This window comes from Rattus norvegicus, chromosome 1, assembly GCF_021556685.1.
Source record: "Rattus norvegicus strain SHRSP/BbbUtx chromosome 1, alternate assembly SHRSP_T2T, whole genome shotgun sequence".
NCBI lineage: Eukaryota > Metazoa > Chordata > Mammalia > Rodentia > Muridae > Rattus > Rattus norvegicus.
In genome coordinates, this window is record NC_141534.1 from 122,024,947 (window position 1) to 122,037,287 (window position 12,341).

At 41.5% G+C, this 12,341-nt stretch overlaps 1 long non-coding RNA gene and 3 other non-coding genes across 4 annotated transcripts in view; all 4 read right to left on the reverse strand.

Moving 5' to 3' along the window:
• Positions 1 to 12,341, reverse strand: part of LOC134483347 (uncharacterized) — an 83,242-nt gene that overhangs the window by 14,878 nt on the left and 56,023 nt on the right. Inside the window, exons 22-24 of the long non-coding RNA XR_015646412.1 lie at positions 8,502 to 8,644; positions 6,390 to 6,486; positions 3,810 to 4,000 (exon numbers count right to left, since the gene is read on the reverse strand). This is a non-coding gene — a long non-coding RNA (uncharacterized LOC134483347). The remainder of the gene's footprint in view (positions 1 to 3,809; positions 4,001 to 6,389; positions 6,487 to 8,501; positions 8,645 to 12,341) is intronic.
• LOC120100331 (small nucleolar RNA SNORD116) lies at positions 1,428 to 1,520 on the reverse strand. The gene has a single exon (XR_015655668.1). It is a non-coding gene; the product is annotated as a small nucleolar RNA SNORD116 (small nucleolar RNA).
• On the reverse strand, positions 6,047 to 6,139 carry LOC120100319 (small nucleolar RNA SNORD116). Its single transcript, XR_015655645.1, has one exon. It is a non-coding gene; the product is annotated as a small nucleolar RNA SNORD116 (small nucleolar RNA).
• Positions 8,219 to 8,311, reverse strand: LOC120100317 (small nucleolar RNA SNORD116). The gene has a single exon (XR_015655577.1). It is a non-coding gene; the product is annotated as a small nucleolar RNA SNORD116 (small nucleolar RNA).

The following is a 12,341-nucleotide window of genomic DNA, read 5'->3' on the forward strand; positions in this document are numbered from 1 at the left end:
TCTCTTTCGGTCTCTCACTGTCTTCCTCTGTCTCACACATGCTTATCCTCTGCAAAAATAGTTCTTTTTCTCTTTCTCTCTCCATTCTCATATATCTCCTATTCAGGTTTTGACTGCTACTAAATTCATGTTAGTGCTATTGCTGGGGTATCTGACATTGATCACCACAGAGAAAGTGTCTGTTCAAACTCTCTCAGGTCACCAAACACAAGCATAACCTGTCGTCACTGAGACATATGTAATTATAAACAGCATGATCCTAAGCATGCAGCACACTTTCACAATTAATTGGAAACACAATATCTTGTTGATATTTGCTTGGAGAAAAGAACACTGTCTAAGATTACAGGACTTACCATCAGCCCCAAAACACATAGCCAAAATGCCAAGTTAACCTTCAGCGAGGCCACATCAAAAAACATAAAGGAAAGATAATCCCACAGACACTCCATGCCTATCTTGTATGGCTATAACAAAATAAAAATTAGTAGTAGGACTCTGTGTAAGAAACAAAGTTGCATGCTCACTTTCTTAGATCCTAGAAGAGGATGAGATGTATGTCCAGACCAAATTTGGTTCAGTCAATCCATAAGAATTGCTGGCAAACTAGCTGGATAGACTGAGAAAAAATGTCCCAACAATAAACATAGAAACTAGGATTAAAATGGGTGTCCTACATAAATCCATGAAGGTGATATGAATCCTGGGACATTTGAAAGCAGGCACTTCTAGAAACCACCGACATGAAGGTTACATACCAACCCTTTAAATTTCAAGGGTCTCTTTCCAACCTATTTGCCATGGCCACAATCAGTCTTTCAAGAAGACAGAGCTTTGGGGCTGGGGATTTAGCTCAGTGGTAGAGCGCTTACCTAGGAAGCACAAGGCCCTGGGTTCGGTCCCCAGCTCCGAAAAAAAAAGAACCAAAAAAAAAAAAAAAAAAAAAAAAGAAGCCAGAGCTTTGTTTTCACACAGGAAGTGTACACATTCCCATAGTTCTGGAGAATTGCTACTGCCTCATTCCACATGTCGCCTGTAACCTTCCCTTTATGTATCTCTGTTTTATGAAACAGAAGGGTTATCATTTATGCGAAGGCCTCAGACAGGGACCGAAACACATTTCCTGACATTCCAGTGTACATTATGGAACTATACTGCCCCCGCTATACTTACATTTGCCTCACAGCCTACTGAACATAATTGAAGGATGGAGTTGGTTGGGGTACCCTCCAAGATACTGACTATGATCTCCTCAAATGGAAAGCATGTTATTAATAAAGCAAAAGGTGAAGCCTTGATATAGGCCATGATTTCTGGTGATTTAGGCATGCAAATAATATTCTGAAGGCTCTCTTACTGGATCCAAGTCTCGCAAGATGAATGGAGGCCTTGTGAGTCCCTCAGTGACATTTGTGATCCCAGGTGCTGGACCTCAGTCACGATGATAGCGGCGGTATTGAGTTTTCACTCATCTTGTTCAGCTTTCCATGGAATGTTTTATTGGAAAATATCATCGATCCAAGCACGCTGTTGTACCCCCTGCTATGAACTTAGTGTACTCAAAATAGATCAGGTTTGGCGAGCAAACAGAATTCAAGACATCCACATCCTTTACCACGAACCAATGGGCCTATTCTCCAATCACAGGAGTAGCCACAGGCAGTGAGCCTGAACCAGGTCCCAAAGGATCATGATTCAAGGTTGGGAACTCCTGCGAGCTCCATCAACACCTGAGCACTTTGAGTTCCTTTGGTAATTCAAGTGTTTCTTTCTTTTTCTTTTTTTTTTTATTATTAACTTGAGTATTTCTTATATACATTTCGAGTGTTATTCCCTTTCCCAGTTTCCGGGCAAACATCCCCCTCCCCCCTCCCCTTTCTTATCGGTGTTCCCCTCCCCACCCTCCCCCCATTGTCCCCCTCCCCCCAACAGTCTAGTTCACTGGGGGTTCAGTCTTAGCAGGACCCAGGGCTTCCCCTTCCACTGGTGCTCTTACTAGGATATTCATTGCTACCTATGAGGTCAGAGTCCAGGGTCAGTCCATGTATAGTCTTTAGGTAGTGGCTTAGTCCCTGGAAGCTCTGGTTGCTTGGCATTGTTGTACATATGGGGTCTCGAGCCCCTTCAAGCTCTTCCAGTTCTTTCTCTGATTCCTTCAACGGGGGTCCTATTCTCAGTTCAGTGGTTTGCTGCTGGTATTCGCCTCTGTATTTGCTGTATTCTGGCTGTGTCTCTCAGGAGCGATCTACATCCGGCTCCTGTCGGTCTGCACTTCTTTGCTTCATCCATCTTGTCTAATTGGATGGCTGTATATGCATGGGCCACATGTGGGGCAGACTCTGAATGGGTGTTCCTTCAGTCTCTGTTTTAATCTTTGCCTCTCTCTTCCCTGCCAAGGGTATTCTTGTTCCCCTTTTAAAGAAGGAGTGAACCATTCACATTTTGATCATCTGTCTTGAGTTTCATTTGTTCTAGGCATTTAGGGTAATTCAAGCATTTGGGCTAATAGCCACTTATCAGTGAGTGCATACCATGTATGTCTTTCTGTGTTTGGGTTAGCTCACTCAGGATGATATTTTCCAGTTCCAGCCATTTGCCTAAGAATTTCATAAAGTCGTTGTTTTTGATAGCTGAGTAATATTCCATTGTGTAGATGTACCACATTTTCTGTATCCATTCCTCTGTTGAAGGGCATCTGGGTTCTTTCCAGCTTCTGGCTATTATAAATAAGGCTGCAATGAACATAGTGGAGCACGTGTCTTTTTTATATGTTGGGGCATCTTTTGGGTATATGCCCAAGAGAGGTATAGCTGGATGCTCAGGCAGTTCAATGTCCAATTTTCTGAGGATCCTCCAGACTGATTTCCAGAATGGTTGTACCAGTTTGCAATCCCACCAACAATGGAGGAGTGTTCCTCTTTCTCCACATCCTCGCCAGCATCTGCTGTCCCCTGAGTTTTTGATCTTAGCCATTCTCACTGGTGTGAGGTGAAATCTCAGGGTTGTTTTAATTTGCATTTCCCTTATGACTAAAGATGTTGAACATTTCTTTAGGTGTTTCTCCGCCATTCGGCATTCCTCAGCTGTGAATTCTTTGTTTAGCTCTGAGCCCCATTTTTTAATAGGGTTATTTGTTTCCCTGTGGTCTAACTTCTTGAGTTCTTTGTATATTTTGGATATAAGGCCTCTATCTGTTGTAGGATTGGTAAAGATCTTTTCCCAATCTGTTGGTTGCCGTTTTGTCCTAACCACAGTGTCCTTTGCCTTACAGAAGCTTTGCAGTTTTATGAGATCCCATTTGTCAATTCTTGATCTTAGAGCGTAAGCCATTGGTGTTTTGTTCAGGAAATTTTTTTCCAGTGCCCATGTGTTCCAGATGCTTCCCTAGTTTTTCTTGTATTAGTTTGAGTGTGTCTGCTTTGATGTGGAGGTCCTTGATCCACTTGGACTTAAGCTTTGTACAGGGTGATAAGCATGGATCGATCTGCATTCTTCTACATGTTGACCTCCAGTTGAACCAGCACCATTTGCTGAAAATGCTATCTTTTTCCATTGGATGGTTTTGGCTCCTTTGTCAAAAATCAAGTGACCATATGTGTGTGGGTTCATTTCTGGGTCTTCAATTCTATTCCATTGGTCTATCTGTCTGTCTCTGTACCAATACCATGCAGTTTTTATCACTATTGCTCTGTAATACTGCTTGAGTTCAGGGATAGTGATTCCCCCTGAAGTCCTTTCATTGTTGAGGATAGCTTTAGCTATCCTGGGTTTTTTGTTATTCCAGATGAATTTAGACAAGTGTTTCTTACCTTTCACTTCAGGTATCCTCAGGCAAGAGAGCTTCAACTGATGACTTCAGGGCAGGCAATGTTAGGCTTCATCCTACTTCATCTGATGTTCCATACTCAGTTCCTCTGCAAGCCGTCCTTCTCCGGTATGAAACAGGGACTCTGTCCCTGAATGTAAATCAAATAGCACATTCCACCACTTTTTTGGATTCCTGGCAAATCATGGAGACCGTGATGCATTGTGGTTAGTTCATAATTCATCGAACACTTGGGCTCTCTTATCAATCCTTCCCTCCTCTAGAACTTTGCCATCACACTCCAGATCAGAGATATTTTTCCTCCAAGGAAATGTTTGGGGACATAAGTTCCCAATTCTATCACAGAATTCCTGGAGGTTACCATGCAACAAAGTTCTTAAAATGGGACGAAGCCAATATTTGATCCCGGAAACTACAGTAGTATGTAAATCATTTGAGAACCACCCAAAGAAATTGGCACAAGGTACACACAGAATGAGACCACTATCAAGGCTCAATGGAAGGTGCCTACAAAAATAAGTAAATCTTGGTTCAGCTGGATATCCAAGAGAAAATCAGGCTGTGCTCTTCCCATGGAAACCACCAGAATCTTAATAGCTTTGGCCACAATAGGAGCACCCTCCATAATCATGACATACTACACCTATTAGTCCTACTCTGCCTTCGATGAGAACCGATTCAAATATCATATAAGGTTCTCATCCACATTAGATGAATGGACTACTTAAGTACTCTGTCTCTATCTCTCTTCTTCTCTTTCTCTCTGAAATTATCTTGCAGTGACTCTCCCTGCTTCTTAGTTTCTCACTCACATTCTCTCTATTTGGTTTCCTTATTTCCTTCAATCAAGATATCTGCTTTAATATCACAGTGTCCTCTTTTCCACTTCACCCGCCCCCCCTCTCTCTGTGTCTCTCTCTCTGTCTCTCTCTCTCTGTCTCTTTCTGTCTCTCCCTGTCTTCCTCTGTCTCACACATGCTTAGCCTCTTCAAAAATTGTTCTTTGTCTCTTTCTCAATCCCTGCTCATATATCTCCTATTCAGGTTTTGACTGCTACTAAATTGATGTGAGTGCTATTGCTGTGGTATCTGACATTGATCACCACAGAGAAAGTGTCTGTTCAAAACCTCTCAGGTCACCAAAGATAAGCATAACCTGTAATGACTGAGACATATGTAATTATAAACAGCATGATCCTAATCATACAGCACACTTTCATAATCAATTGGAAACACAATTTCCTGTTGATATTTGCTTGGAGAAACGAACAATGTCTAAGATCACAGTACTTACCATCAGCCCCAAAACACATAGCCAAAATGCCAAGTTAATCTTCAGCAAGGCCACATCTAAAAACCATAAGGAAAGATAATCCCACAGACACTCCATGCCTATCTTGTACGGCCATACCAAAATATAAAATTCCTAGAAGGACTGTGTGTAAGAAACAAACTTGCATGCTCACATTCTTAGATCCTAGAGGAGGACGAGATGTATGTCCAGACCATCTTTGGTTCAGTCAATCCATAAGAACTGCTGAAAAACTAGCTGGTTAGACTGACAAAAAATGTCCCAACAATAAACATAGAAACTAGGATTAAAATGGGTGTCCTCCATACATCCATGAAGGTGGTATGAATCCTGGGACATTTGAAAGCATGCACTTCTAGAAGCCACCGACAAGAAGGTTACATGCCAACCCTTTAAATTCCCAGGCTCTCTTTCCAACCTAATTGCCATGGCCACAATCAATCTTTCAAGAAAACAGAAAGAGTCCACATTCCCATAGTTCCTGAGAATTGCTACTGCCTCATTCCGCATGTCACCTGTAACCTTCCCGTTATGTGTCTCTGTTTTATGAAACAGAAGGGTTATGATTCATGTGAAGGCTTCAGACAGTGACAGAAACACATTTCCTGACATTCCAGTGTACATTGTTGAACTATGCTACCCACGCTAAACTTACATTTGCCTCACAGCCTACTGTACATTATTGCTGGATGGAGTTGGTAGGGCTAACTTCCAAGACACTGACAATGATCTCCTCAACCAGAAAGCATGTTATCACTACAGCAAAAGGTGAAGCCTTGATATAGGCCATGATTTCTGGTGATTTTGGCAAGCAAAGAACATTCAGAAGGCTTTCTGAATGGATCCAAGTCTCGCAAGTTGAATGGAGGCCATGTGAGTCCCTCTGTGACATTTGTGATCCCAGGAGCTTGACCTCAGTCTCGATGATAGTGGCGGTTTTGATTTTTCACTCATTTTGTTCAGCTTTCCAAGGAATGTTTTATTGTAAATCATCATCGATCCAAGCAGATGGTGTACCCGCTGCCATGATCCAGTGTACTCAAAATAGATCAGGTTTGGCGAGCGAACATAATTCAAGATATTCACATCCTTTACCCCGAACCAATGGGCCTATTCTCCAATCACAGGAGTAGCCACTGGCAGTGAGCCTGAACCATGTACCAAAGAATCATGATTCAAGGTTGGGAACTCCTGCGAGCCCCATCAACACCTGAGCACTTTGAGTTCCTATGGAAATTCAAGTGTTTCTTACCTTTCACTTCAGGTATCCTCAGGCAAGAGAGCTTCAACTGATGACTTCAGGGCAGGCAATGTTAGGCTTCACCAAACACAAGCATAACCTGTAGTCACTGAGACATATGTAATTATAAACAGCATGATCCTAAGCATACAGCACACTTTCATAATCAATTGGAAACACAATTTCTTGTTGATATTTGCTTGGAGAAAAGAACAATGTCTAAGATTACAGGAATTACCATCAGCCCCAAAACACATAGCAAAAATGCCAAGTTAAACTTCAGCAAGGCCATATCAAAATCCATAAGGAAAGATAATCCCACATTATATGAATGGATTACTTAAGTTCTCTGTCTGTATCTTGCTTCTCTTTCTCTCTGAAATTTTCTTGCAGTGACTCTCCCTGCCTCTCTGTTTCTCACTCATATTCTCTATTTGGTTTCCTTATTTCTGTCAACCAACATATCTGCTTTAATATCACAGTGTCCTCTTTTCCCCCTCAGCCCCCCTCCCTCTCTCTCTCTCTCTCTCTCTCTCTCACTCACTCTCTCTGTCTCTCACTGTCTACCTATGACTCACACATGCTTAGCCTCTTCAAAAATTGTTCTTTGTCTCTTTCTCTGTCCATACTCATATATCTCCTATTCAGGATTTGACTTCTACTAAATTCATGTGAGTGCTATTGCTGTGGTATCTGACATTGATCACCACAGATTAAGTGTGTGCTCAAACCCTCTCAGGTCACCAAACATAAGCATAACTTGTAGTCACTGAGACATATGTAATTATAAACAGCATGATCCTAAACATACAGCACACTTTCATAATCAATTGGAAACACAATTTCTTGTTGATATTTGCTTGGAGAAAAGAACAATGTCTAAGATTACAGGACTTATCATCAGCCCCAAAACACATAACCAAAATGCCAAGTTAACCTTCAGCAAGGCCAGATCAAAAACCAGAAGGAAAGATAATCCCACAGACACTCCATGCCTATCTTGTACGGCCATACCAAAATATAAAATTCCTAGAAGGACTGTGTGTAAGAAACAAACTTGCATGCTCACATTCTTAGATCCTAGATGAGGACGAGATGTATGTCCAGACCATCTTTGGTTCAGTCAATCCATAAGAACTGCTTAAAAACTAGCTGGTTAGACTGACAAAAAATGTCCCAACAATAAACATAGAAACTAGGATTAAAATGGGTGTCCTCCATACATCCATGAAGGTGGTATGAATCCTGGGACATTTGAAAGCATGCATTTCTAGAAGCCACTGACAAGAAGGTTACATGCCAACCCTTTAAATTCCAAGGCTCTCTTTCCAACCTAATTGCCATGGCCACAATCAGTCTTTCAAGAAAACAGAGTTTTGTTTTCACACAGGAAGAGTCCACATGCCCATAGGTTTTGAGAATTGCTACTGCCTTATTCCACATGTCACCTGTAACCTTCCTGTTATGTATCTCTGTTTTATGAAACAGAAGGGTTATCATTCATGCGAAGGCTTCAGACAGGGACAGAAACACCTTTCCTGACATTCCAGTGTACATTGTTGAACTATGCTGCCCCCGCTAAACTTACATTTTCCTCACAACCTACTATACATTATTGCTGATGGAGTTGGTAGGGCTAACTTCCAAGATACTGACAATGATCTCCTCAACCGGAAAGCATGTTATCACTACAGCAAAAGGTGAAGCCTTGATTTAGGCCATGATTTCTGGTGATTTAGGCAAGCAAAGAACATTCTGAAGGCTCTCTCACTGGATCCAAGTCTCGCAAGATGAATGGAGGCCATGTGAGTCCCTCAGTGACATTTGTGATCCCAGGTGCTGGACCTCAGTCACGATGATAGTGGCGGTATTGAGTTTTCACTCATTTTGTTCAGCTTACCAAGGAATGTTTTATTGAAAATCATCATCGATCCAAGCACGCTGCTGTACCCCCTGCCATGACACTTAGTGTACTCAAAATAGATCAGGTTTGGCGAGCGAACAGAATTCAAGACATTCACATCCTTTACCACGAACCAATGGGCCTATTCTCCAATCACAGGAGTAGCCACAGGCAGTGACCCTGAACCAGGTCCCAAAGGATCATGATTCAAGGTTGAGTACTGCTGTGAGCTCCATCAACACTGAGCACTTTGAGTTCCTTTGAAATTCAAGTGTTTCTTACCTTTCACTTCAGGTATCCTCAGGCAAGAGAGCTTCAACTGATGACTTCAGGGCAGGCAATGTTAGGCTTCATCCAACTTCATCTGGTGTTCCATACTTGTAGAGGGCCCAATGTCATTCGCCACCACTAGATGGCGCTGGCTTCCACTGAGACCCCATTGGAAGGCCAGGATAGCCTCTGCCATTACAAGATGGCACCAGCCTTCACCGCACTAGTCGGCCCCCATTTCAGGAAGTTAACTGTGTGCATATGCAAGAGTGCCTTCATGCCAGGTCTTTGCCCACTCCGGGGCGTGCCTTATGAGATCATGGGTAACAACCAATCAGGGTGGGTGCGCCGCACTAGCATTTTATAAGCGCGCCATTTTGGTGCGGCGGGGCTTTTCCTCTTCTAAGATTAAAAAGGTTGGACACAGTAAGGATTTCTAAATGTTCGCGTGCTTCTTGCTGGCGGAAAGTCGTGCGCGGGACATTTGGTGTTGAGATCCCGGGACAGAAAAAAGCTACATCATCGCCGGTGCCAAGAGGAAGCCCCGTTTCACGGAAGAAATCCAGAAACTGTGTAATGCAGGCAAAACTCTGAGAGACCAAGTTTAGACTTGTTCTGTTCCAGCTCAGTCCTCTTCCGGACGCAGCAGGAGCCGCTATGGTTGCTCTGGCAGCCCTCGGGTAGTTTCTATTGACCTTTGAGTTTCTAGTTACCGCCTAACGGCGTCAGAGGTCGCGTGGGAACTGCCCAGCTGTAACAGCAAAGCGGAGAGTGTTGGGGGAAGGGCGAGGCGACAGAGTGTCAGAAACAGAGGGTAGTGAAAAGTTGCAATGAGAAAAGGATCCTGACCGATCTCAAGCACCAGACCCTTCCAATTCGGAAGCGAAAGATTGGGGAAAAAACGCCCCAGGTGAGAAGAAGGGAAGAGATAAAAGGCACACAGCATTTTGGGAGATAAATTTTGTCTTGTGCCTGTTAGAAGTGTGCTTAAGCTTCAGCGCCGGCTCTGGGGACGCCGTGTCCCTGAGCTGACGCAACAGCTTTACAGAGTCATACTGATCAGATTTGATAGAGGTAGACCGCCTGAAAATTTATTCAGGAGAATCAAACAAAAGGACATCTCCGTGCCCATGCACAGCCTGATGGAGTTAATGTAATTGGGTTGTGAGTAAAAATATTCAGGGCTTGTTTCACTTCCATACCATTGGTGAATGTCGGTCGTACTGCTGAGATAATATATCTCAGTATCTTACAGGAATTGGCTTTCAACATGTTGGTGGACTAGTCCAGGAATTGAGACAATTCATCGCCCATATCGACTCCACTCGAGTGGATAGTCACCGTGAACACCATCTGGTTTTTTCCCTATTTGTCCATTGTTTGTCTCTGGTGCACCAGGATGTCCCATGTCTGTCAGTGTATGTCTGTGGTTTTTATTTCTCGTTGTTTAAATGTTTTATGTTTCATGTTCAAAAGAAAAAATGGTAAAAACTTTATCTGCCGGTCATGCACACCTTGACTTGGTTTTAACTCGTTTCAAAAGGGAACAAATGAATAAAAAACAGTTTTCAATCAGGTCTTTGGACCCCTGTTACTAGAGCCAGGTGTCTAGATTAGCTGGAGAAGCTGCCCAGAGGCTAAGCGTCTACACGAGCTGATCTTAAAAGCGCCAACAGATTCTCAGCTTCTTCGATACAAGAGTTGATAGCTGTTTCTCTTAGAGAGATCCCTGACTTATTATTTTGACTCAACAGGTGACATGGTGCTCCTCTTAAAATCATAGCAAAAAGGTAAAAATGGTGTTTGGTCTAGATATTAAAGATAGGTGTAGCCACTTCAATTTTGTTTCTCATTGTTTTTAAATGTATAAATATGCTCTACTTGCCTTGGTTATGGACTATTGGCTTTTTAGTTATTGGATATGGTTAAAAAGGTATAATATTGGTAACAGAAAGTTGACATAAAGCTGATAATCTGGATGGAGTCATTCTAGATAACATGTGACATGAGCCAACCTAGGGAAACAGGTCTAAATTGAGGTTATATTTTTATGGAACTCTTATCCTAGAAACCAGGCTTCTAAAAGAATTTAGGACAATGTCTCTTTGTTGAGGTATTGGAGACGCACAATTGTGCATCCAAAAGTAAGAATTGACAGTCAAACTTTGTAACATAATAGATAGACCTGGGGTGCCTTGGAGACTAGATTGTTTATTGGAGGTTGAGTTTTGCTTTCCAAAGTTGTGGCTTGCCCTGAAGTTATCTGTATTTTAATGCTAATTCCCACTGCTGGGAGAACAGCTGCCTATTCAAGTACTCAGAACTCAGGTGACCTTGTAGTGGTGCTCTGGTGTTACAAGGAGAATTTAAAGATTGTGATTAAGGATCGCTAACGTTACACTAACTCAAACTTATCTTTAATTAAGGAAAAATCATACAGGTAGAGATTGTTACAAGATTTACGAAGGATTGATGAGGTTTTGGAACTTGTGAGAACATTACAGCCAGTTTACTTACTCCAACTGCCATTTCAGGATAGATTTAGAGGATTGCTAACAGCCTCATATTAGGTAATTTTGTTGCTTCTTCAGTGTAAGAAGTTAGAACTTAAATCTTTCAATATATATGGAAATTTTTACTACAAACCTTTGCTCTCTAAATGAGCTTTAATATTTGGGGACTAGCTGTTACACTCCTCCAGATAAGAATATTTGAAGCTAATTTTAAGCTTCTAAGGATATGTTAATTGGCTAAGTACCTCACCCTACTAGAGGACTTAGGTCTTTGTTATGCACATTGGAGATAAAGCTTCAGCTGTGTTAGTACAGAGTTGTGGACTAAAGTCATGGAAGTATTTTGATAAGAAACCTGGTAAAACATACCTTATTTCCAAACAACAGTTAATTGGTTACTACAAAATACTGATATTTGGCCTATTACATATACAAAATTTTCAGGCAAAATTGATAATTTTACTCTTTACATGCTTTTATACTTCCTGTATATTTGTGCATACAACCCATAGGAAATGTACTTACTGTATTTATAGGTGGTTCATCTAATGAAAAGGCTACAGGTATGATTGGATCACTTGTTTATTCTCTTGAGTTTCTATTGCTTCAACACAGATTATTGAATTCCGTAGTTTAGCCACTGTTTTTAAATCAAACTTTCTATTCACATACTGATAGCCAATGTGTGGCTTGTGGTTTACAATTGATTTCAATTACTTAATGCTTTATTAGAGACAGATTTTCTATTTAAAATCAGTGAGTGATTTCAGTGTAAATTGTCTGACAACTCACTGTCCTTTCAGTGCTCTGGCTCAGACAACTAAACAAAACCATAGACCCAGCTCTTTAAAAATGGTAATGGAGTTGTTAACACACCCTCAGGAAAAGAGGAAGACTCCATTTGCTTACTTTCAACTCCCAGCCTCACCCTGCCAGCTCAGGGATTTCTAGTAAGACTGAATCTGGACAAGATTTGACATTTCTAATTAATGCTTATGTTTAGGTAAATAAAGTTTGTGAGGTGCTAGAGAAATGGCTTAGTGGTTAAGAACACTAAATACTGTTCCTTTATTGGACATTTAAGAACTCAAACTGGATTGCCTGGGCTATTTAACAAGGGAGGACAAGATTCCAGACAGATTATAGGCCTTACATAAGAACAATTAGTGAAAAAAATCTCATTCTTTATATATCCAATACAATTATGCTGGAGACAATAATTTGGTATACAAGTCAATTTATAAATACAAATGCTCAGTGTCCTCAAATTAATCCTCG